The sequence below is a fragment of the Callithrix jacchus genome, chromosome 7, assembly GCF_049354715.1.
Source record: "Callithrix jacchus isolate 240 chromosome 7, calJac240_pri, whole genome shotgun sequence".
Taxonomy (NCBI): Eukaryota; Metazoa; Chordata; class Mammalia; order Primates; family Cebidae; genus Callithrix; species Callithrix jacchus.
This window is the reverse complement of record NC_133508.1, coordinates 106,214,632-106,242,005: the sequence shown is the minus strand read 5'-3', so window position 1 is coordinate 106,242,005 and position 27,374 is coordinate 106,214,632. Positions and strand designations below refer to the sequence as shown.

The 27,374-nt window shown below is 33.9% G+C and overlaps 1 long non-coding RNA gene across 1 annotated transcript in view; it reads right to left on the bottom strand.

The window, feature by feature from the left end:
• The window catches only part of LOC118142979 (uncharacterized), a 97,841-nt gene that overhangs the window by 43,562 nt on the left and 26,905 nt on the right, over positions 1-27,374 (bottom strand). The window contains exons 2-3 of the long non-coding RNA XR_004726979.3: positions 24,462-24,506; positions 23,259-23,367 (exon numbers count right to left, since the gene is read on the bottom strand). This is a non-coding gene — a long non-coding RNA (uncharacterized LOC118142979). The remainder of the gene's footprint in view (positions 1-23,258; positions 23,368-24,461; positions 24,507-27,374) is intronic.

Sequence of the window (27,374 nt, the reverse complement as noted above, 5' to 3'; positions counted from 1 at the left end):
ATTTTTCTGATGATTAGGGATAGTGAGCATTTTTCTCATATACCTGTTGGCCACTTGTACATCTTCATTTGAGAAACATTTATGCATATCTTCTGGCCAGTTTTAATGAAATTATTTGTTTTATTTTGTCTTCTGTTGAGTTGTTTGAGTTCCTTGTCTATTCTTAAAATTTGTTCCTTGTCACATAATAGTTGGCAAATATTTTATCCCATTCAATAAGATGTCTCTTTACTGTGTTGATTGCTTGCTGTGTAGAAGCTTTTGAGCTTAATATAGCCCCAATTTGTCTATTTTTGTTTTTGTTGCCTGTGATTTTGAGGTCTTTCCCATAAAATGATTGCATAGACCAATGTCCTGAAGTGTTTTCCTTATGTATTATTCTAATAGTTTTATAGTTTCAGGTTTTACATGTTAGTCATTAACCATCCTGAGTTGATTTTTGTATATGGTGAGAAATAGCATTTCAAGTTTTATTCTTCTGCATGTGCATATTCATTTTTCACATCATGAATTATTAGAGAGGGTGTCCTTTTCCCAGTGTAAGTTCTTGATGCCTTTGTCAAAAATAAGTTGTCTGTAAATATTTATTTCTGGGTTCTCTGTTTTATTCCATTGGTCTATGTGTTGTTTTCCATACCAATAGCATGCTGTTTTGGTTACTATATGTAATATGTTTTGAAGTCAGGTAATGTGATGTCTTCAGCTTGGTTGATTTTGCTCAGGATCAATTTGGCTATTTAAACCCTCTCGGTTCTATACAAATTTTATAATTACTTTTTTCAAATTCTGTGAAAAATGACATTGTTTTTTCCTTTTAGCACCTTGAATATATCATCCCATTTTCCCCTGGCCTGTAAGCCTGCTGAGGAATCCATGGTTAAACTGATGGGGATCCCTTTATAGGCGACTAGACACTTTTCTTTTTCTTTTTCTTTTTTTTTGCTGTTTTTGAAATGTTCTCTTTGTCTTTTGACTGAATATAATGTGTTCTAAAAAAGAAATTTTTGTATTGCATTTGTTTGGCCATCTCTTAAGCCTCCTAAATCTGGATATCTAAATCTCTTGCTAGACTTGGCCAATTTTCACTTGTTATTTCATTACATAGTTCATCTAACCCTTTCATTATCTCTTTGCCTTTTTGGACAACAAAAATCTGAATATTTTGTCACTTTGTGATGAAGGTCCATATGTCATGAAGACTGCTCATTCATTTTATTTTTTCTTCTTCATATTTGTCTGATTGGATTATTTCATTAGACCTATTTTCAAGTTCTGAAGCTCTGTTTTTGTTTTTGTTTTGCTTGACATAGTGTATTATTGAAGAATGTATTTTGTATTTCATTCAGTGAATTCTTCAGTTGCAGAATTTCTGGGTTTTTTTCTTTTCATATGATATCCCATCTCTGATAAATTTCTCATTCATATTCTGAATTGTTTTTATAATTTATTTGTTTTGTTTTCCAGAATTATCTTTTATCTCACTGACCTTCTATATTATGCATATTTTGAATTCTTTTTCTGGGATTTTATGAATTTCTTTTTGATTGGGATCAGGTCCTGGAGAACGATTACATTCCTTTGGAGATGTCATATTTCTTTTTTTTCTTTTTTTTGTGTTTCCTGTGTTTTCACATTGATACGTGTTCATCTGGTATAATTGTTGTTTCTTCCGGCTTTTGAATTTGCTTTTATCGAGAAGGATTTTTTTCTGCAAATGTATCTGTGGTGTTGGTTGGGCAAAACATTTGGTTTTGCCTCTGGCTGCATTCAGTACTGTAGTCTTTGTAAAATTTCTTCTGCTCTATACTGCATCAGTGGTGTCTATGATTTCCTTGATGGCTGAGGGTGTGGTTATTAGTGGAGGCTGTGGTGAAGTTTTTCTGAGCACCTGAATGCCAGGTGGACCAGTATTCAGACCCCAGAGATGGCACTGGTGTTAGCAAGTCCAGGCAGGCTGATTATTGGGCCTCCAGATGACTTACTCATGTTCTAGGAATGGCAGTCATAGGTTGGATATATGGGTGGGTTCTTGAATTCTTAAGCATTAAGTATGGCATTGGCAATGACAGTAGCAGTGGTGGGACAATGTCTGGGACCAAAGCAGTGCACGTGGGTATTGGTAGTGGTTGCAACAGGATGGGTGCCCAGACTGAAAGGTAGTTTGTGCAGGTGGGTACCAGTAGTGGTGATAGCAGCAGACTGAGTGGTCCTAATCTCAGACCCCAGGAGAATTCAGGTGCTACTGGTGGTGGACTAGACTGGACTTCATGTTTCTGGACAGTATGCTTAGATACTATGGGGGAGAAGCTTGGTGAACCTGGACCTACCTTCACCCCCCTTGGTGGTGAATGGTTCATTAAAGTGTTAGTTGTGGTAAGTAGAGACATGGTTATCCCCAGGCAGCTGATAGAATGCTCAAGGGGTACTCAGGAGGCTGTGCTGATACCCTGTTACTGGGAAGGGCAAGGTTGCTTTCCCTGGGAGCAGTCACAAACAAGCAGCAGTGGGGCATGAATTTCACTTGTGTCTCAGCCGTGCAGCAAACCACAGCAGTGGCAGTTGCTGGCAGTGGAATTTGTCTTTTGGACTCATGAAAATGTGAGGCAGTACCTGTGTTGGGGTCGGGGGAATGTGTGGGATCACTGTTTATGCCTCAGCCCAGGTGGCAGTGTAAGATTCTGACTGGCAAAAATTGTGTTCTGATAATGGCACCATGCTGCAACTGCTTAGGATATGAGGGTTTGTGATTCCCCATATGAGCACTCTAGAGCAATGCCTTCACACAGTCGCCAGGCAGCTTTCTATGTTAGTCCTGGGACCTATGAGGGTTAAGGGGCTCTTCCACTGCTAGAATTGTGGGAGTCTATGGCAGGAATGTGGAATACTGAGGGTCTCTCACCTTTTCTCCATGTGAAGGAGCTACTCCAATTTCCAGCCAATCTCAGGCAAACATGTTGCCTCATTTCTCTTTCTTTGCTTTTGGTGCTTTCTGTCACTTCTCTATTGAATTTCAGAGTTCTCTCTTAAGATAACCTATTCCAAATGTGATTGTCTACTCATTGTTTGGGTTCCTCTTCATGGAAGAAGCAAGAACCAGTTGTATCTACTCAGCCATTTGAAGTCCCTCCATTAAATGGTTTTTCAAAATGCCCTTAATGTATAAACTAAACTCATCTCATAGTCAGACATATAATGAGCCAACTTGTGGAAATCAAAGGGGAAAAAATGAAAGAAGCCAATGAAAAATGATACATTACCTATAGAGAAACAATCATTCATTCATATAATAGTGGATTTACATAGTAGTGGGTTTCTCACCTGAATCCACAGAGGCAGTAAAACATTTGTCAAGTGCTGAAAGAAAACAATTGTCAATCCAATAGAGCAAACATAATGAAATCCATATGGTCAAAGATGACTGGAAAAAACACCATCAACCAGTTAGATCTATTACACATAACAACAGCGGAATCCAATTTACTTTCAAGTTCACATAGAACATTTATCATGGTAGATTTATCATCATGGATCATAAAATAAATGTTAATAAATGTAAAATACTGAAATTACACAGTTTGTTTTTATGTTTTATTTTTGGCTACAATATAATTGAACTAGGGATCTACAGCAGAAACACATGAACAAAATCCTCAAATACTTGGAAATTAAACAAAGATCAGAAGAAATTTTCAAGAAATATGAATATATTTTTAATGGAAGGGAAATTAGAATATAATACCTCAAACTTTATGGGATGCAGTTAAAGCAGTTCTCAGAGGGAAATATAGTTTTATATATTACTAATATAAAAGAAAGACTTTGAATAATTATATTTTATCTAAAGAAATCAGTAAAAATAGCATAAACACATAGCAAGTAGAAGAAAAATGGTAAGAAAAAGAATTTTTAAAAAATCAATGAAGTTGAAGTCAGGAAAAAAATAGAGAAATCAATGAAACCCAATTTTGTTGTGATAATTTTATGTCTCAACAACATCTGAGCCATGTTGTCCAGATATTTTGTCAAACATTATTCTGGATATTTCTCTGAAGGCTTTTGTAGATGTAACTTACAGTTAAATGGATATACTTTAAGTAAATCAGATTGCCCTCCATAATGTGGTGGGGCCTCAGCCAATCAGCTGAAAGCTCTTAAGACCTCATCTGAAACATAAGCTCTTCCTAGTTTTCTAGCAGACTGCCTTCAGATTCCTTCTGCAACATGGGCTTTTCAACAGACTGTCTTTGGATTCATACCATCATTTTTTCCTGAGTCTCCTAACTGCTAACTTTCCTCATTGGATTTTAAACTTGCAAAGCCTCCGCAATCATGTGGACCAATTCATTCATGTAAATACATAAACAAATACCTATTTTTTTTAATGTTTGCATGGTCTGTAATAATATGCTTTCTTTCATTCCTGATATTGGTGATTCATGTCCCCTCTCTCTCTCTTATTTGTGAAGAACTTTCACTAACATACTTGTTCTTTGGAAAAAATTGCTAAAACTAATAAACATGTAGTAAGAGAGAGAGAGGGGACATGAATCACCAATATCAGGAATGAAAGAAAGCATATTATTACAGACCATGCAAACATTAAAAAAAATAGAATATTATTAAAAACTCCTTGAACATAAATTCAACAACTTAGATGAAATAATACATTTCTCAAAGTCATAAATTATCAAAATTATCTAAAAAATAACCTGAATAGTCAAAACTTTTAAAGAATAATATAGTAACACAAATTCTATTCAATCTCTTTATAAATTAGAAGCAAAGATAAAACTCATTTTACTCCAACATTACACAAATTCTAAAGTCAGTCAAAAAATTCACAAGGAAAGACAGTTAACAACAGATATATATTTCTTATGAATGTAAACATAAAAAATCTCAAAAAATATTGTAAATCCAATGAAACAATATGTGAAAAGTCTAATATATCACCACAAAGTGGGATTTATCCTGGGAATGCATGGCTGGTTAAACATTTGAAAATTAATGTAATCTATCATCTTTATAGACTAAATAAGAAAAATTACAGATTCTTATCAATTGGTAGAGAACATACTATTGACAAAATTCAGTATTCACATATGATAACAACTGTCAGCAAACAAGAAATAGAAGGAACCACTGTTAACTTGATACAATAAATTTGAAAAATATCTACAACCAACATAATATTTTATGGTGAAAAACTGAGTAATTTCTTCCTAGCTTGGAGACAAGGCAGACTTGTCCATGCGTACCACCTATTCAATGTCATATGGAACACCCTAGAAAGTACAATATAACAAGAAAAATAATTGAAGGCATGCAAATTGTAAAAAAAGAAAGAAAACTGTCCGTATTTTAAATTAGCATGATTATCTCTACTGAAAACCTCACACAAACTACAAAAAAAGCTCCTAGAACTATTCAGTGAAGTTAACAAGTTCACATCATGCATAAAAAATCATCAAACAAACATTAGCCATATTTCTACAAATCAACAATAGAAAACTGGAAACTGAAATTAAGAAACAATACCACCTACAATAGCTGTATGGAGATAAAATATTTAGGTATAAATATAACCAATATGCACAGACTGTCCTGAAAAGTATACAACACCTAATTAAAGAAATAAAAAAATCTAAATAAATAAAAATATATTTATGGATTAAAATATTTAGGATGTTACTTTTTCCCAAACAGTTCTATAGATTTAATGCAATGCAAACTAAACTCAAAGAAATGTTTCTTTAAATGTAATAAGTGGATTCTAGTAGTTATATGGAAAGCAAAGGAACTAGAATAATAAAAAACAATGTTTAAAAGGTGAACAAATCTAAAAGAAACAGTAGCCCAATTTTGATCTACAGTAAACAAGACAATGTGGTATTGATAAAAGAAAGAACAGGCAGACCAATAAAACAGAAGCGAGAGTACAAAAATAGACACATATGAATATGGTCTACTAATTTTTGACAGATAGAAAGGCAATCTATTAGATAGTAGATAGTTTTTAAAAAATAAGTGGACCTTTTGTATAAGGTGTAAAGAAGAGGTCCAGTTTTAGCTTTCTGCACATAGCCAGTTTTCCCAAAACTATTTATTAAAGAGGGAATCCTTTCCCCATTGCTTGTTTTTGTTCAGTTTGCCAAAGATCAGATGGTTGTAGATGGATGTATGGCATTACTTCTGAGGCCTCTGTTCTGTTCCATTGGTCTATATAACTGTTTTGGTACCAGTACCATGCTGTTTTGATTAATGTAGCCTTGTAGTATAGTTTGAAGTCAAGTAGTGTGATGCCTCCAGCTTTGTTCTTTTTGCTTAGGATTGTCTTGGCTATACAGGCTCTTTTTTCATTCCATATGAAGTTTAAGGTGTTTCTTCTTTTCCAATTCTGTGAAGAAGGTCAATGGTAGCTTGATGGGGTTAGCATTGAATCTGTAAATTAGTTTGGGCAGTATGGCCATTTTCACGATATTGATTCTTCCTTGCCATGAGCATGGAATATTTTTCTATCTGTTTGTGTCCTCTCTTATTTCATTGAGCAGTGGTTTGTAATTCTCCTTGAAGAGGTCCTCATATCCTTTGTTAGTGATATTCCTACGTATTTTATTCTCTTTGCAGCAATTGTGAATGGGAGTTCACTCATGATTTGGCTCTCTGTCTGTTATTGGTATATAGAAATGCTTGTGATTTCCACACACTGATTTTGTATCCTGAGACTTTGCTGAAGTTGCTTCTCATCTTAAGGAGATTTTGGGCTGAGACTATGGGGTCTTCTCAGTATACAATTATGTCATCTGCTAATAGAGACAATTTGATTTCCTCCTTTCCTAATTGAATACCCTTTATTTCTTTTTCTTGCCTGATTACTCTGGCTAGAACTTCCAATACTATGTTGAATAGAAGTGGTGATGGATTACAGATTTAAACATAAGACCTAACATCATAAAAACCCTAGAAAAATCCTAGGCAATACCATTCAGGACATAGTCATAGGCAAAGACTTCAAGACTAAAACACCAAAAGCAATGACAACAAAAGCCAAAATAGACAAATAGGATCTAATTAAATTTAAGAGCTTCTGCACAGCAAAATAAACAATCATTAAGAGTGAACCAGCAAGAAACAGGATGGGAAAAAATTTTTGCAAGATACCCATCTGATAAAGGGCTAATATCCAGAATCTACAAAGAACTGAAACAAACATACAAGAAAAAAACCAACAACCCCATCAAAAAGTGGGCAAAAGATATGAACAGACACTTATCAAAAGAAGACATATATGTGGCCAATAAACAAAGGAAAAAATGCTCATCATCACTGGTCATTAGAGAAATGCAAATCAAAACGACATTAACATACCATCTCACACAGTTAGAATGGCAATCATTAAAAAATCTGGAGACAACAGATGCTGGACAGGATGTGGAGAAATAGGAATACTTTTACATTGTTGGTGGAAGTGTAAATTAGTTCAACCATTGTGGAAGACAGTGTGGCAATTACTTAAGGATCTAGAACTAGAAATACCATTGGACCCAGCAATCTCATTACTGGGCATATATCCAAAGGATTATAAATCAATCTATTATAAAGACACATGAACATGTATGTTCATTGTGGCACTGTTTACAATAGCAAAGACTTGAAACCAATCTAAATGCCCATCAATGATAGATTGGATAAAGAAAATGTGGCACATATACATTACGGAATACTATGCAGCCATAAAAAAGGATGAGTTCATGTTTTTTGCAGGAACACAGATGAATCTGGAAACCATCATTTTTAGCACACTGACACAAGAACAGAAAACCAAACATCAAATGTTCTCACTCTTAAGTGGGTGTTGAACAATGAGAACACATGGACACAGGGAGGGGAACTTCACACACAGGGTTCTGTTGTGGAGTGGGGGCTAGGGGAGGGATAGGAGGGGGTGGAAAGATTGGGGAGGGATAATATTAGGAGAACTACCTAATGTAGGTGATGGGGGGATGGAAGCAACAAACCACCATGGCATGTGTATACCTATGAAACAGTCCTGCAAGATCTGCACATGTACCCCAGAACTTAAAGTAAAATAAATAAATAAACAAATAAATCATAACCATAAAAAATAAAATAAATGGAACTGATGGTAATGATTAATATCAGACATAATAGACTTAAAGACAATGAATATCAGAAGAGATTAAAGAGGGAGCATTTCAAGATGACAAAAGAGTTCATTGAGCAAGAAAATATAATAATCCTAAATATGTATGTGCTTAATTAACAGGAATTCAGAATATATGGAGCAAAAACTGACAAAACTAAAAAGAAAAACAAATTCACAACCATGATTGGAGATTTTAACAACTTTTACTGATAATTGATAGAACAATAGAAATAATATCAGTAAAGATATAATTTGAATAACACTATTAATCACCTTGATCTTTTTGACATTTATAGTAAACCACACCCAACAACTGCAGAATACATATTATTTCAAATGTACGTGGTATGGTGACCAAGTTGGAACACATGTTGGGTCAGGAAACATGTTGCAATAAATTTGAAAATGTTGAAATTGTATAAAGTATATGATCAAACCACAGTGAAAGTAAATTAGTTGCCAATAACAAAATTATATCTGGAAAACCTCCAAATATTAGTAACACCACCAATTTAAATAAATCATACATCAAAGAAAAATTACAAGGGAAATACAAAAGTATTTGGAACTGAATGATAACGAAAATACAAAAATATGTGGAATCATGCTAAATTGGCTAGAGAAATCTACATCTTTAAGTATTTACACTAAAAAGAAAAAAGACCTGAAAAATAATCTAGCTTCTACTGTAAGAATTTAAGAAGAGAAGAGGAAATTAAATTCAAAGTAGATAGAAGAAAGAAAATAATAAAAATAAGAGCAAAAGGAAATGTTGATAGAAAATTATAGAGTCAAAAGTTTATTTATTCTAAAGTTAATAAAATTTTAAAAACTGCTAGCCTAACTAATAAGGAATAAAATACAAAACATAAATTAATAATATTAGAAATAGAAGAATGTTACTACAGATTCTGCACATTTATAAACTAATAAAATGTTATGAACGATTTTATGCTCATAAAATTAGACAAAATCAACAAATTGCTATTAATAATAAGGCTCAAATTACCAAAATCTAACACACTGTAAAACAGAACATGTGAATATCCCTATATTTTATAAAAGAAATACATTTGTAATTAAAAGCTTTTTGACAAATAAATTTCCAATGTTGAATGTTTAGAAACTACTTTCACTTTCATGCAAACATTTTCAGAAAACTGTGGTAGAAGGCACAGCCTTCATAGGAAAACCAAGCCAGGATGTAAGATTTATGTTCCAAATTCATTAGTATTTACACAGGATAATGATGCATTACATTATAACTATGTGGGTGGCATTCCAGGAAAGTGATGCTATTTTTAAATTTAAATAACAATATAATGTACCAAACTGAGAGAATAAATATGAATATTTGAATCACAATATTTGTGGTATAGGCAATATCAAAATGTTAATTGGTTAAACTACCTCTGATGCATGAAAAATTTACACAACATCTTTTTTGAGTCATCAGGTTTCTCTATAAGCAACTTCTGTATGATACCACTTTTGAATAAGGGCAACAATCTGCATTTTAGAAACAGACAATCCTGTTCTTGATTTATAGCTCTGTCATCAAGCACTAATGCATTCATGGGAATGTTTCTTTACTTTTTTACTTCTTTATATCTTAACTTCATTGTTCACATGGAGATATTTGACAGAGATTGTAAAAGTTAGAAATAATATATATGAATGTACCTGACATATTGTAGGCATTCAATAAGTATTGAATGTTTGTTTGGAATAAAACTTGGAAGGCAGCCAGGCACAGTGACTCATGCCTATAATTCCAGCACTTTTGGAGGCCAAAGCAAGAGGCTCACTTGACCCCAGGAGTGTGAGGTCAGCCCAGGCAACATAGTGAGATCCCGTCTCTACAAAAAATAAAGTAAAATAAATATCTGGGGGTGGTGGCAAGTGCCTGTAGTCTCAGTTACTCCAGAGGCTGAGGCGGGAGGATTGCTTGAGCATGGGAGATCAGGTTGCAGTGAGCCAAGATTGCGACTCTGTACTCTAGCCTAGGCGACATAGAGAAACCTTGTCTCAAAACACCAACAACAAAAACCTGGAAGACATCTCATTCTTGTGATATTAGTGTATAATTTGCATTAATGTTACAGAAATAAGGTCAGTTTTTTCCAAGTTTTTCTTTACTACACTCAACAGATGCATCTTAAATGCATATTCTATTTTTTTTTCTACTCTGACACTGAGATTTAGAATAATTCCTGACATAAATGTCCATAATTGTTTTGATATTATATAAATAAAAAGTAGCTTATGTCAGAAATTCTCAACTCTTTGGTCTCATTATTCCTTTATACTATAAAAAAAATTATTGAGAGCCCCAAAGAGCTTATATTTATTTTGTCTATGTAGCTATATTACTTGCATTAGCAATACAAAACAAATATTAATTCATAAAAAGTACTGCTTATTAAAATAAGTACTGCTTATTAAAATGTATACTTTCCAAAAAATTAGTGAAAAAATGGCATCACTTTATGTGTTTGCAAACCTCTTTGAAGTCTGGCTTGCTAGAAGTTAACTAGACAGACTCTCATATCTGCTTCATCACCCAGTGAGGTATAGTAGGTAGTTTTAGCTGAAGTAAATGAAGAAAAGTCAGTTTGACATAGATCTGAACTGGAAAGAGAGATACATATTTCAACAGCATTTTCAAATAATTATATATGTTCTTCTTTGATACACATCAAAATGATATAAACAGTAGTTTTGTCTAGATTATTTGCAATGTAGAATCTAAAACCATGTCAATGAATGATTACATTAAATTCTACTAGTCTAACTGTAGTCTCAAGAAATGTTTGACTCATGTATTATGTTGTAACATCATGCATGGATCATTTGAAAAATATTAGTTGATATTTAATATTCAACTATTTAGGTAGCTCTTCATATATAGACAGATTTTATAAGATAAAACCATCAGTAAATAACATTTTTTAAGAACACTACTGAGCTTCATAGTAATGTTTCTGAGTATTGGAAAGTTTAAACGTTAACAATGGATACAAGTTTTCCAAAATTTTAATTTTTTCTAGAAAGCCCTAATTTTATCATTGACTGCAAATATTGGCCACTAGTTTCTTTAAGAGTACAGGTCACTTTGTCCATTTTTTTGAAAATGTCTGCCAAATACATCAGTCTGAATAACCATAATTACTCTGTTGTTCTAAACAGTTAGATCAAAATAAAAATCACATGGTGCTTTTTCTTGATACAACTATGGTACTTTGGTGTGCAGAACTACTTTTTATGTATATTTCCCATTTTGTCACACAAAATGTAAATAAGAAAGTACTCAAGGTTCAATCACTGATAAAGTTTGGCATTGCTACAACTTTACCAAAGATGTTTTTATGTAAAACTGGCATTTGAAAAATTGTGTATGATAGTGATAAGTTACTAGCACACCTTGCGGGTGCTGTTGTACTAGGAATTTTACTTCCTATGATCTCTCCAACCTCATTATTACCTAATAAATCATTATGCTGAAATTCCAAAATGTGTCTTTTGTCTTTTTTATAAAATTGTAGGGTTTATCTGGGAATTTCAAAAATAATAACTTATTTGATGACAAACTTAGAGAGACTGTGATGTATTATTGCAAATAGCCAGTGATAGCAAAATAAAAGCACTGAGGTCAAACTGAGTTAATCCCTGAGAAAGTATACATTTATACTACCTTAGAAAATACCAGAATACATAAATATATATTCCATTAGCTATCAGATGGATAACGATAATGCCATCACATTATAGGTAGCCTCTGGAAAATTCCGTGGAACACTCATAAGAAAATAAGAGTGAAAAGGGCAAATAACATTTTGGTGTTATGTAAATAGTTCTGACTGTACGGACTCCTTTAAAGAGTTTCAGGAACAGTTAGAGGCTCCTAGATCAAACTTTGAAAACTGCTGGCTAATATTCTTTCTAGAAAATTCTGTAGGTCAGAAAATGCTACATTATGATGTACTAAAATAAGCTTCTGGTCCTAGATTTTCCCTTTTTTCATGGTTAGAAATCCAGGGCTCTTCAAACCTACATTTAAACCAAAAGATCCTTTTTAGTACACCAAAAAGAACTGTGCATTACAACCTTCATTCAGTGCAAGAGCCAGTTGAGGTGAATCGCCAGAGGCCAAGGACAGAAGCCAGGAGTAAGGCATCACACATAGCCTTCAATCACCACAGTTTTTGAATTGTTTGATCAGGTCATTTCTTATGGCCTTTTCATCTATCATTTTTATACCTCTCTGTTTCTTTTTTCAAAATTTTGTTTTTAGGTAATGTTGCTGGGTGTTCTGTCCTCGATTTCCTTGTCACACAGGTGAAGGAAGTGTTCCATCTGATATGAAGCCACATGTCAGCACCTGTTCTCTGGACTGATTTGTTCATCATTTTCATTTCTGTTTGCCAACACTGCAGGGTCCTTTCTGTCAACAACAATACATCTATGCTCTCTGTGCCTGGTATTCTCTTTCACAGATGTCAAAATCCAGGGTCTGATGAGTGCCCTTGAGTTTCAGCCCATCACTTTAGGCGTGCTTCTGTTTTGTTGGCCAATTTTTAGGCTAACTGAATTTGTGGTTAAGCCTTGTTGAAATATCACATTTGACTGTCTATTTGGGTGGATAATCTAATGGGAAAATGGAGGTAACTTTTCACCAACACTGGGAAAAAATTATGCTCTTACCACATTTGCAGACGGACATCATGCTTTAGGATCTAATATCAGTGTAATCCATTGCAATCCCATTTGACATAACAACTATGTGTTAAGACCTCACCAGTCATAGGCATTGTGTCTACATTGGGCTGAGATCTTTGAAAAATAAGCAAAGGATTAAATTTGGAGTCAGAGGTAACACAGAAAGATTGGAACTTCTCACCTGGCTAGTGCAGGTGAATTTAGGCTTCTGTGGCACTTTACTAACAGAAGTTTATGTTGAGCTAGGCAGACCTTTTATAATCATACAGATGATTTTTAACTGAAATGGCCTAAGTTGCTTTAAGCCTCAGGTTCCGGTACACATGTAAGACTTGAATCTTGGTAGATCACTGTAAGGTTTGGTACACTATTTGAGGAATGTTGTTTTTATACAGGGAAGGGTGCAGTTGCAGACTGTAGCAAATGCCAGCTGTAAGGGCTTAGTGTACTGGCCAATTAAAGCTGACCTTGAACTACATAGTACTCCTTAGTTTGTTATTGTAGGCAAGGCTAGAATAGAAATGAAATTACGCACATACAAGGTATATTAACTCATAAAAATATCAGACAAACCAAAATTGAGGGACATTCTAAAATGTACTGGGCCTTTTCTCTTCAAAAATGTTAATTTTAATGTTATAAAAAAAAATTAGCCTGAGTATCTTTGTCAGAGCAAATGAGAATAAAGAGACAAAAATTAACACAGTGGTTAATCTTGGATTGGGTCTTGTATTGAGAAAAAAGTTCTATAAAGGAAAATATTGCTATAATTTAGAAGAAGTTGAGTATAGATTATAGAGTAGAAAATAGTATTGAATTCTAAATTTCCTGAAATTGATAATTTAACTGTAGGTATATATGAGAATCCCCTTGTTAAGAGATAGATTATCTATTCTACAGTTTTTATTAATAAAATGTCTCAATTTGTATACTTTATTCTCAAATGTTTTCTCAAGAAATGTATATATTGTATGTTTACTTATAGATGGGTGTGTGTATGTGTATGTGTGTGTAAAGACAGGAAGAGAAAGAAGAAAGCAAATGTGGCTCATATTAACAATAGGCAAACCTAGGTGAAGAATGTGAGTGTATGTGTGTTCTTTGTAATATTCTTACAATTTTCTTTCTAGGTTTTTGAGTTTTTAAAAAAACAACTAGAAAAATTGAAAAACAATCTCTTTCTTCTTTTTCCTGCAGAAAGGCTTACTTAACAGGCAGCATTGTAAAGAATTAATTGTTATTTTTACCCCATTTAAAAATATTTGGTAGGAATATGGGTCTAAAACTGGATTAGCAGTTGAGATGCCTCTGCTTCAGAGCCCTTTTGGGGTTCCAGTTTTAAATCTTTAATGTCAAGCCTTATTAGGTATAGTGAAAACATCTTGGCCAAATTCAAGAATCACCCATCATCATCATCATCACATGATTATAACTTGCAATGGATTTTTCCTGTTATACAAGTTCTGAGGTTGATTTCAGTCAACCAAAGTGGTGTATCCTCAATAATGTTAAAGATTTTGTTCATAAACAAATAAAAAATGAATGTGCTCCCTAATTTTAAAGATATTTTACTTGGTAAATGTACAGAATCAATTAAAGAAATTATGGCAAATCCAAAGGTACTCAAGGTATTTAAATATATTGTGTTTTTAACAATCACATTTGCCTAAAACATACAGCCTGACAATCTCTGCGTTTTAATTGTAGTTTATTTAGATTTAGTATAATTATTTATATGATTATATTTAGAAGTACTATTTTCTCTTTTTCTTATGATCTGATATGGTTTTTATTCCTTTTTTTTCTTTTTTACACCTTTATTGTTTAATTGAATTTTTTAAGTATTTAATTTTATTTCATCTACTGGCTTATCAAACATATCTCTATTATTTTTATTTACTATATTTTATTGATTGTTTTAGGGATTTTATAAGAATCCTCAATTTACCTCAGTCCAACATAAATTAATATTGTATTTCCTCATATATTATGTAAGACATTACAACAGTATACTCTTTTTTTTTTTAGATTGAGTCTTACTCTGTTGCCCAGGCTGGTGTAGAATGGCATGATCTCGGCTCACCACAACCTCTGACTCCCAAGTTCAAGCAATTCTCATACCTCAGCCTCACGAGTAGCTGGGACCACAGGTGTGAGCCACCTCACCAAGCTAATTTGTGACTCACACCTGACCACACAGTATACTTTTGTTTACATTCCTCCCATCTTTGTGCTATTGTCATATTGTTTATTCTACATGTGTTATAATCCCCACACTAAATTAGTATTATTTTTCTTTATACAGATAATTATTTAAGTAAATCAAAATATAAAGTAAAAAATATTTTCTACTCATCCACATATTTACTATTTAAAATTTTGAAAATAATTTGTGTATATCCAGGTTTTCTTCTGCATTTTTCCTCTAACATACTTTTAACATGTCTCATAGTAAAGATTTACTGCTGCAAAAACAAAAAAAGATCAACTTCCTTTTTTTCTGAGAAATTATGTATTTGCCTTCATTTTTAAAGAGCACGTGCAGAGGGATTTATTCTTGATTGGCAGTTATCTTTTTTTCCTCAGCATCAGGAAAGTGTTTGGTTTATTGGTTTCTTGAAAATAAATAAAATTAATAAAAAACTTGCTACACTGACTTTTAAGCAAACACAAATTACCAATATCAGAACTGAAAGAAACTATCTCTAGTGCCTGGAGTTGTTATTAAATATACAATAAGAAAATATTAAAATTGGGCAAGGTGGCATGTATCTGTAGTCTCAGCTACTTGGGAGGCTGAGGCAGGAAGATTGCTCAAGCCCAGGGTTTGAGACCTGGGCAACAAGAGAAGACCTCATTAAAAAAAAAGACAAAATATAGAGAAAATATTAAGAAAAAATATATGTCAATATAATCAACAATATAGTTAAAATATAAAAATTATTTGAATGAAATTTACCAAAGGTAATTGAAAGGAAAACTGAAAATATGAATAGCTTAATATATGATCAATTATACTTATCAGAAATTTTCTCACAAATAAAATTTGAAATCCAGATGACTTCATGGGTGAATTCTATCATGCATTTTAGGAAGAAATAATACCAAAATTACTAAATGTTTTCCGAAAATAGAGGAAGAAATCATATGTTCCATTGCTTTTCATGAGGCAGAATGACCCTCACATCAAAACCAGAAAAGAATCTTGCAAGGAAAATAAATTGGTGATTAATATTCCTTTTGAACATGCATGCAAAAATATTTAATAAAATATTAGCACATTACATACAACAAAATATGAAAGAAGAATATATTGTGTCCAGAAATCCAGGTTAGTTTACCATTGAAAAATCAATGTAATTCACCATATTAAATAAGAATAAAAGGGAAAATCCATATAATTATGTCCATAGAGGCAGAAAACCATAATAAATCTTTTCTCACTACTTCTGTTCACGATTGAACTGAATATCATTGTTACTGAAACAAAGCAAAAAAAAAAAAAATCAAAAGTCCTATAAATTGTAAGGAAAGAAATGCAACTCTTGAACAGAAGAGCATAATGGTGTCCATAAGAATCCCAATGGTCTACAAAAAATATTAAATCTAATGAGTGAACTTAGCAATGTGATAAGATTCAATATTAACAAAGAAATTCATTAAAAATATATTAGCAGCATATGAATGGAGAATAACATTTAAAAAATATTACGTATAATAGCAAAAACAAAAGCATGCTTTGAAATAAATTCACTAAAAGAATATGAAACTTCTATATTGACAACTGCTAAACATTGTGAGACAAATTTTTAAAAACCTATATAAATATACATGTTTGTAGATCAAAAGATTCAATAATGTTAAAATGTAATTTTTAAATATTGATCCTTTGATTCAATACAATCCTCAGCAGACTTCTAAAAATATAAATTCATAAGCTAGATTTAGAATTCAAAGGATTTAGAAATCCAACACAAGTTTTGAGAAAAGAAAAAAAGAGAATTAAGAATTGTTTCATGTAATTTCAAGATATTTTGTAAAGTCATAGTAATCTAGAGAGTCTGATATAAGCATAAAGATAAAAAGTACATCAATGGAACAGAATAGAGAGTCCAGAGATATATACGCATTTGTGTGGTCAATTCATTAAAAAATTATCAAATCAATTTAATGTGGAAAGGAAAGTCTTTCAGCAAATTGTAATAAGACTACTGGGAAAATATAATTAAACCTTTACTTCATAGACCCCAAAACTTTGAATCTTTTAGGTGAAAATATAAGAGAATTTTTCATGACCTTGGGGTAAATAAATAACTTTCACGTAAGACACAGAAAACAATAGCCATAAAACTGATAAATTGCATTTACTTAAAAATTAAAATCTCTGCTCATCAAAAGGCAGTATCAAGAAAATGTGTAGGCAAATCATAGAGTGGCATACAACAGTAAGTGTATATTTGAGCATCTATATACATACAGACACACACACATATACGCACATAGACATTTATATAAATACATGTACTTGCATCCAAAAGATATTTTTAAAAATCCCTGCAAGTCACTAAAAAATGAACTAACCCACTTTAAAAAAAAATGGTTTAAATTTGTAAACTTCCATCACAAAAAAGTTATGTGAGCAGCCAATAAGTATACGAAAAGGAGTTCATCATTATTTACATATTAGAATAATTAAAATACAGAAGACTGAAAACATTGACTATGAGAATCTGGAGTATCCAAGTGTCTCACACATTTCTGTTGTAAATAGAAAATAATATAATCATTTTGGGAAAATTATGTTCAACTACCCTATATCCCAGCAGTTCTATTCCTAAGTATTTATTTGAGAGAAATGAATATGTGTGTCTACAAAAACACTTGTATAAAAATGCTCATAGCAGTTTTATTCATGATAGCAAAACCTGGAACCAGCCCTAATGCCTATCTACTTGAGTATGAATAAGTAAAATGATAATATATTTATAATCTACTAGTCACCAACTTAAAACAAACAAACTACTTAAAATATGCACATGTCCTGAGAGATGTTGTGCTAAAGGAAAACAGCCATACACAAAAGTATACACATTGTTTCTTTGACTCCCTTTATGTGAAGTTCTAGAACAGGAAAACTAACTTATGGTGAAATGAATCAGAATATTGGTTGCTTTTGGAGAGAGGAAAGTGTGAGTGGACTTGGATGAGACACAAGGGAACTTCTTTGGTGTGATGACAGTATCTGTATCTTTTTTAGGGGATATGGGCTACCTGGATGATAGAATTTGTCAAAACTCACAAAATGGTAATGCTAGATATGTATGTTTCACTTTATGTCAATTGTATTTCAGTAAAATATTTTTAAAGAATGAACTTTAGCAAGATATTTGATAATGATGTCTTTTGGCCAAAATTGAGATGTGTACACTATGTTGCTATTGTGAAGTAGATTTGTAGCTAAACTTCAACCACTGAGTTGGGGTCTAACTGAAGTGAGGTTGGGAGTGATTTGCCGGGTAGTCCTGTTATAATTATGTTTTTTCTCCTTATTTTAACATGTTTTGAGTTAATATATGGAATACTATTGCTTTTTATTTGAGATACCTACAGCTGAGAAATTTGACTTCTTTATTGGATGATGCAATAGAAACAGAAAATGTTAATTATGCAACTGCAACAAATACTGTGAAATTGTAGAGATCAACAGCCTGACATTTACAAGGGAAAACATTTACCCATGTAAAAGTTAGTAGGATCATGTCTTCATGCTATTTATTTATTTGATAAAGAATATTTAATTGTCTATGCATTACTAGAAAAAAAATCCTCCATATGAAATGATTAAATATTTGATCTGTGAGAAAAAAAGAAATAGAAAGAACTCCTCACCTCCTCACCATAAAGTGGAATTTTGGTAGTTGGAAGAGTTTTTGAGATGTTATGATTTTTGTACATTGAGTGAGAGGTTGAACCAGGTGATGAGTAGGTATGAGTGGGTTTCTTCAAATAGTACTTTTATTCTTCTATGATCCTGAGATCTGGCTCAACTTTTTTTTTTTTTTGAGATGGAATTTCACTGTTGTTGTGCAGGCTGGAGTGCAATGGCACAATCTCAGCTCTCTGCAACCTCCACTTCCCGGGTTCAAGAGATTCTCCTGCCTCAGCCCCCTAAGTACCTGAAACTACAGGTGTCTGCTACCACACCAGGCTAATTTTTGTCGTTTTGGTAGAGACAGCGTTTCTCCATATTGGCCAGGCTGGTCTCAAACTCCTGATCTCTGGTGATTCACCCACCTCAGCCTCCCAAAGTGCTGGGATTATAGAGAGTGCGGCCTTTCCCCTTTGACCATGTGTGGACACAGGCACGCCTGGCCCTAGCTCAACTTTTGATGAGTATACTCTGTGAATAACAGAATCAGAGCCAAGAAAGCAGTCATACCTATACTCTTTAAGAGTATAATCTGTGACAATAACAAGAATGATATGGAATTATACTAGATGTTATTAAACACAGTTGAATTAAATGGAAATAATCTATCAGCAGATGATATCAAATATTTACACTGAAAAAAAGTACAAGAAAATGTGCATTTGAGAGATAAGAGAGGAAGAAAGAAAATTGGTCCATAAATTTTGCATGTTGGAGGGAAGAGAAAACAAAACCAGTTGTGAAGGGGTTGCCTTCTACCTTTGAAAGAGCCTAAGGTAAAAAAGACACATTATGTCTGCCAGATATCATTTGATATTGATGCTACACCCATCTTTCAAAGTTTTCCCTTTTACTACAGTGGCTAAAAAATAAAATTAAAATGGCATTCAAAAAATAATGTTGGGGAACATAATTTAATATTTGGAGGTGGAGGAAAAAGAGAAAAGCCATATTTTTTCTGTAGTAGCAATGGGCAGGCATGGATGTGAGAGATGGCAGATGTGAGATTTTGCTAGTAAATACCAGCTGTCCTCCTGAGAATGCCACATCTAGACTTTTCAGAAAATTAAGATTAATGACACCTTCTCTGCAATCCATTCTCTTCTGGACTTCTTGAAAAGACAGCAGTGGTTCTCATGCCTTCACTCCTCCAAAGTTTCCAAAGGTTATGTAAGCCTCGAATTCCCTGTATTAAAAGGGATTTCATGCCTTTCTTCATGACTTTCTTGCAGTGGTGGCAGATCTTCCATATACCTGTACCACTGAAGGATGCTTTTTTGGACTCTAATTCCCTGCATTAGATCCCTTATTACTTGACATATTTGGTGCAGTTTCCTTACCAAACCCTGAAAACTTCAACCTTAGAGAAGTAATATAAGTTTTAGAGTTTTTGATAATTCAGGAATTTATTTTAAAAGCACCTAAAATGCAATAAAATATATATATTTTCAAAAAGCACATATTGTGCCAACCGCCGAGTATAACTGTACATTCAGAGATAATGTGATTCATATTCTCCTTATATTTTCATTTAGTGAGAAAATCAGGCAGTTAAAACTGGCTCCAAGAGCATCTCAGGTGGTTGTAATGCACAGTGTGAAGAGCCACAACTGAATTTTTATGTTTTTTCTAAAACTGCTTTTCATCCTGTATTACTTGTTTCTCTTAATGGTGTATAGTGTGCTGCAAATGACTATGTTCCCCCCAAATTCTTATGTTGAAAATGGAATCATCAAAGTGATAATATTAAGAGGTGGAGCCTTGGGAGATGACAAGGTCATGAGGGCAGAGTCTCCAGAATGGGATTAGTGCCCTTATCAAAGAGGCCCCAGAGAGTTACCTTTCCCCTTCCACCATGTGAAGACACTGTGAGAAGGGAACTGTGTTGGTTGGCTGAACACTGTGTGCTTTTAATCCTAACAATTTGACGAGTAGGAAAGATTTAGAGAGGATGTTTGAATGTTAGTGAATATGATGAGTTCAGAAGAATGCCAGCCACATGGTGTAGAATAGTAGAGGTGAAGGCAAATACTATTCATGCTTGAAAGTACATATGCCTCTTCCTCAGCCAGGCCATTATGATTGGAAGATTGAGTCGATATGGTCAAGAGTTAAGCTAGATTTGGATTTTGTTTTTGCTATGGCTATCTTCAGGGAACTATAAAATTCAAATTCCTCTGAGGTTCTGCCTTAATGTGTATGCTCCACCCTGAACTTTCTGCCATCCTGATTTGCCTATACTATATAGGGGGTATCTCGTCACACTTTTGACCTTTCTCAGTATCAGACTGCTATTGCTTGGTATTCGGCGCATACTGGGTTAATGGGAGGGAGGTTCTAGGTTGTCTAGTTCACCTAAGTGAAGGTAGGCTCTGTGTGCCTGGGCTTTGTGGTGGGATTTCCTCAGTGTTCCTGCCCTTCTTCCACATGGCAGCCAAATTGCCTATTTTCAGTATTGGTCATGTGCAGGTGGAAGTTTTTTGCTCCTCCTCCGGTGGTAGGAGATCTCTACTAGTTTTATAGGATTTTAGATAGAGGATTCTTGCCTACTGCTTCCCTGTGGGTAGAGGGTGTTTTCTATAGTTCTTCCAGGAGCAATGAATCTTCACTCCTGTTGACAGGGTTTGTTGCCCTTTCTTTATTTAAGGCTTTTTCCCATTTGAGAGAGGAATCTAAGCAGGAGATGGGGATTCATGCCTTTCCTTCTGTGGCAACAGATCCCCTTCTAAACACCTGCACCCTGAAGGTAGCTCTCTCTGAACTCCTTACCTGGTCCCAATCTACAGTGAATAAAAACTTCTTTTGTCTCTTGTCTCTAGGCTCTCCAGTGGTCTATACTGTAATGCTAACCCACATTTAACTTATCAATCTACTAACATTTTAGATGATTTCAAGACAAAAGAACAAAGCTGAGGCATTACATTACTCAACTTGAAACTATACTACAGAGCTACAATAACCAAAACAGTATGGTACTGGTCCAAAAACAGACACATAGAAGAATGGAAAAAAATAGAGAGCCAGAAATAAGACTACACACCTATGACCATCCAATCTTCAACAAAACTTGTAAAAATGAGTAATGGAGAAAGAACTCCCTATTCGATAAATGGCACTGGGATAACTGGCGAACTATATGCAGATTAAAACTGGACTCCCTTCCTTACACTATATCCAAAAGTCAACTCAAGATGGAGTTAAGACTTAAATGTAAAAGCCAAAACTCTAAAAGCCCTGGAAGACAACCTAGGCAATACCATTCTGGATGTAAGAATGAGCAAAGATTTCATAACAAAGATGTCAAAAGCAACCCCAACAAAAACAGAAATTGACAAATGGGATCCAATTAAGCTTAAGAGGTTCTGCAAAGCAAAAGAAACCCTCAAGAGTAAACAGACAACCTACAGAATGGGAGAAGGTTTTTAAAAACTCTGCACCCTGACAATGATTTAATATCCAGCATCTATATGGAACTTAAATACATTTACCAGAAAAAAAAAACAAACAACCCTATTTAAAAGTGCGCAAAGTACATGACAGACACTTTTCAAAAGAAAACATACAAGTAGCCAATAGGCATATGAAAAGAAGTTCAATATCACTGATCATTAGAGAAATGTAAATCAAAACAATAAAACACCATCTCATACCAGTCAGATACTACAATCAAAACAATAAAACACCGTCTCATACTAATAAAAAGTTTAAAAAAAACAGATGCTGGAGAGATTATGTAGAAAAGGGACACTTGTACACTGTTGGTGGGAATGTAAATAAGCTCAGTTATTGTGGAAAGCAGTGTGGCAATTCCTCAAAGAGCTAAAAACAGAACTAGCATTTGACACAGCAATCTCATTACTGGGTATATACCCAGAGAAATATATATCACTCTACCATAAAGACACATACATGCATATGTTCATTTACAATAGCAAAGACATGCAATCAACCCGAACATCCATCATTGACAGATTAGATAACGAAAATATGGTACGTATACACCATGAAATACTATGCAGGCATAAAAAGAATGAGATCTCTTTTGTATCCTGAGCAAACTAATGCAGGAACAGAAAACCAAATACTCTGTGTTCTCACTTATAAGTGGAAGCCAAATGATGAGAACTCATGGACACAAAGAAGGGAACAGTAGACACTGGGGTCTACTTGAGGGTGGAGGGTGGGATGAGAGACAGGAGCAGAAAAAATGACCATTGGCTAGTACCTTGCGGCTGAAATAATCTGTACAACAACCTCCAGTCACATGAGTTTACTTGTTTGCAAACCTGCACATATACTCCTGAACCTAAAATGAAGGTTTAAATAAGTTTCTATGGGTTAACTATTTTAAATCTGCCACTCTAAGTAAAATAATTTCAGTCAACTCTAAATAAAATTATGGAGATTGCTAAAAAATTTTCTGGTTGATTTTCTCTTACCTACTTGTATAACTGATGTGTCAGTCTACTACTGTCTTCCACTGATGATCTAGGCCTAGTGTCTCATCTGTCCTTGGATTTCAGACTACTTGGTTTTCTTACAATTCAGCTGCCTGATGGGTTCAAGAAAAGGTGTGAGTTTTAACTTTTTCTCTTTTTTTTAAATTATACTTTAAGTTCTGGAGTACATGTGCAGAACATGCAAATTTGTTACATAGGTAAACACTTTTTTTTCTTGTTTTTAGCATAGGAGCAATGCTTGTTCCAGCTTTCTACATTCTAGGGTAATGCCTATTCTGGCATTTAAGCAATAGCTTATCCACCGTTAGAAATATTTTGTAGTGATAAAAGAAAATAATTATAATCTATATGGTGGACACCAGAAGTCCTAAGACTTATATAGAGGAAATTGACCAAAGTCTCCCAGAATAATCACAATTAGTGAGCAAACAATGAAGAAAGGATATGAGTTCATGTGGGAAAGAACATGTTAGTGGCAAGCCTTTGAAATCTGTGAAAAATATTTTCTTTCTTTACCAGGGACATCTAGGAAAGAACAAGATGTTTTGGTCAAAGTCCTTTATTAAAATGACAAGCAGAAAGATAATACAGAACATCCTTACATTTGAAAGGCCTTTAGCAGAATACATCTGGTCTGTCTAGATTACGATTGTACATACCTCAATAATTCATAGATATGTGGGTCATAGCCCACTGGAAGATATCACATAAACTAGATAATAAGTGAAGTATAAAAAGGAACTGTTCAATAACCAAATGGCTCTTCTGTAACAAGCAATATTATGTATGTATTGCCTAGAACATAATACATTTAATAAAAAAAAACTGAACAGTTCCTAATGGAAAATGGATTGCTTCAAATTTTTCAAAAGGCAATGAAAGATATTGCTAATATATTGCCATCACTCATATCCTTTAATTACTAGCAAAGTTAAATACTGAATAAAATATCTGATTCTGGCAAGTCAGCTTTAACAGGCCAACCATCTCTTTTTAATCTCAATAGATGTTTATAATTTTAAAGTGCATACATGTTCTACTGTGCAGTAATGCCTGTCATATAATCAGAGTCTGAACAAGAATCATTGCATCAAAATTCAGAATTTATGTCATTTTACCACACAAATTCTTTAGTCATATTTAGGCAGTTTTCATTTGCTCCTCATTTTGAAGTAGTACCACATACCTGATAGTATGATCTGTGGTCAAAATTCCAGGAAACCAGAAATATCTGTGTAATACATGCAAATAAAAAAAGGAAAGAACTGTAATATCAAATAAGCTATAGTATATTTTTCTTGCATATAAAGTATTTATGTTGGCCATTTTTTAGTAGATCATTGATTTGCTTTCAATAACAGCAGTCACAGAAAATGAGGCATTCTCCCAGGCCTTCTTCATTTATAAGAAACAATAATCTCTTTTGAATCTTGCTCAGTGCTCAACCTAGGCAAAGTCAACACCAGGCTTCATAGCCAGACCCTACTATCAGTATAATCATAATTCTGATACTATACAGTAAAGCTTTTAATTAGGATTAGCTCAGGACCAAACTTTCAGATTAAAGTTATTAATTTTATGAAGCAGAAGGAAGAGCTACTCAGATAAAGTCCTGATGACAAAACTAAAGCTGAATAAAAACTTAATTAATTAAGTTATATCTAAAATTAAGATCTCCATATATATTTTACATTACTTATCCTTTTAAATAGAACCATTTGTTTTACACATCCATTGGTCTGAATTTCTTCAATTGTTCACTGTATTTAATATAATCACTTTATTTTTAATAAATTACTGTAGACCTTTGGTTTCAATATTGGATACATATAGTTCTCTATTGTTAAAGAAATATTATTTTTGTTATTCTTTTTTGGGGGGAAGATGGTCTTGCTCTGTTGCCCAGCCTGGACTGCAGTGGTAAGATCTTGTTTCACTGCAACTTTCGCCTCCCAGGATCCAGCAATTCTCGTGCCTCAGCCCCCTGTGTCATTGGGATTACAGGTGTGTACCACCACACTTGGATAATTTTTGTATTTTTAGTAGAGATGAAGTTTCATCGTGTTAGCCAGGCTGGTCTCAAACTCCTAGCTTCAAGTAATCTGGCCACATTGGCCTCCCAAAGTGCTGGGATTACAGGCGTAAGCCATAGTGCCGAGCCTGTTATTCCTGAATGATTTTAATTTTTGCTTTTTTCAAACCAACTACTTGAATTGATTACATATAGATTTGGAAAGTGTCTAAATTAAGCAAACTTCATGCCTTGTCTTAAGATCATTTATTTCCAACCAATCACACACAGACACAGATACAGATATATGAGTTTATTTTAGAAACCCTCATAACTTGACCCACATTTTGCAGCCCTAGCCTCACATATAATTTGTTTTTATACTGATAAAATAAATTAGACCATCCAAATAGCCTCAAAAACAAATAAAATGTTAGATCCAATGGTATTGAACCTGTCTAGAAGAGCTTGAGAGTGCTGAGAGGGAAGATACCTGGGAAAATTGAAGTGCAGCCAGAAAATTATGAGTTTCAGTGTTGTCTTCCCTCGCAGAGTGACTGTGCCTAGGCCAAACAAGCATAGTCATGTTTTCTGCTTTCTTGCTCAGTAATAGAGCTCACCATGCGCACCCCAGGATGGCTTTTGAGCAGTTTGTTTACCAGAAAGATAATAATCAGCCAATATTTTGACAATAGTTCTGGAAAACAACCAGTTTTCCTCTGAGTCAGAAGACCTTTTCAGTTGTCTTGAATAAAGTTCATACAAGAATTGTGTTTTATCCCTGATGTCTTTGATTTCTTATCAGATAATAGGAAGCTTGACATATTATATTTTTAACTCCAGAAAGTTTTGCTCAGAGTCTTTAGATAAATATTAACTAGGTCATTAGAAAGAAATTACTAAAAACCACTGTGGTTCTATAGAAAGAATAAATAATTTGGAATCAGAAGACCAGTTGCTTTCTATTTGTTAGCTTTATGATCCTAAGTAAGTCTGCAGGACCCTTAACTTTTCTGTCTTGCTTTTTTAATCTGTAAAATGGGGAGAAAATATCTGATTTGCCTATTCCACAGGGATGCTGTGAGTATCAGATGAAAGAATGTGCACTGATATGGTTTGGCTGTGTCATACACAAATCTCGTCTTGAACTGTAGTTCCCATAATCCTCATGTGTCCTGGAAGGAACCTGGTGAGAGGTAATTGAATTATGGGGGTGGCTACCTCCATGCTGTTCTCATGATAGTAAGTTCTCTCAAGATGTGATGATTCACGAGGGGCTTTTTACCCACTTCCCTCTGTACTTCTCCTCCCTGCCACCATGTGATGAAGGATGTGTTTGCTTCCCCTTCCACCATGACTATAAGTTCCCTCAGGCCTCTCCAGCCATGTTGAACTGTCAGTCAATTAAACCTCTTTCCTTTATAAATTACTCAGTACTGATTATATCTCTATTAGCACGTGGGAACAGACTAATACATGCACAACATTCCTGATAACGGGAACATGTATAAACATGTTTGATTCATCCACTTGAGCATTTATACTATCCCTTGATTCATTACTCATTTTTTGATGTGTTTCTCAATTTGAGTTTTGCCCAATTAAATCATGTCTTCTCTTAGAGTAAGGATGGAAAAGAGATTTCCTCTTATATATCAACACAGTGATAGTGGCTGCCTAACATAGTACATTGAGTAGGATTCTGAAGAAATTTTAGGTCTAATAGTAATAAGTATTGTTAATAACTAGTGATATCTCCCATGGGGATCAGTATAGAAATACAAGTAGCCACAGCACACATTTGCAATAGCTTCTTTAAAACTTGAGGGAGTTATTCCAATAAATCTAGATACGCTTTGCCAACTAAGGACCAAGATTAACAGAGAAACTTATAAGATTTACATGACTTGGCATCAATCTCAACCTACTGGCCAAGACAAACCTGATAAAGTCTTTCTGAGGATAATTAATAATACAATATCTTTGTATAAACTGATGTTCATAAGCCAATACTTAAATCTTGAAATGGAAAAGGGATGTTGAACACTAGAGTGATCTAGCTGTGATGCTTTAAAAAGCAAGGTGAAC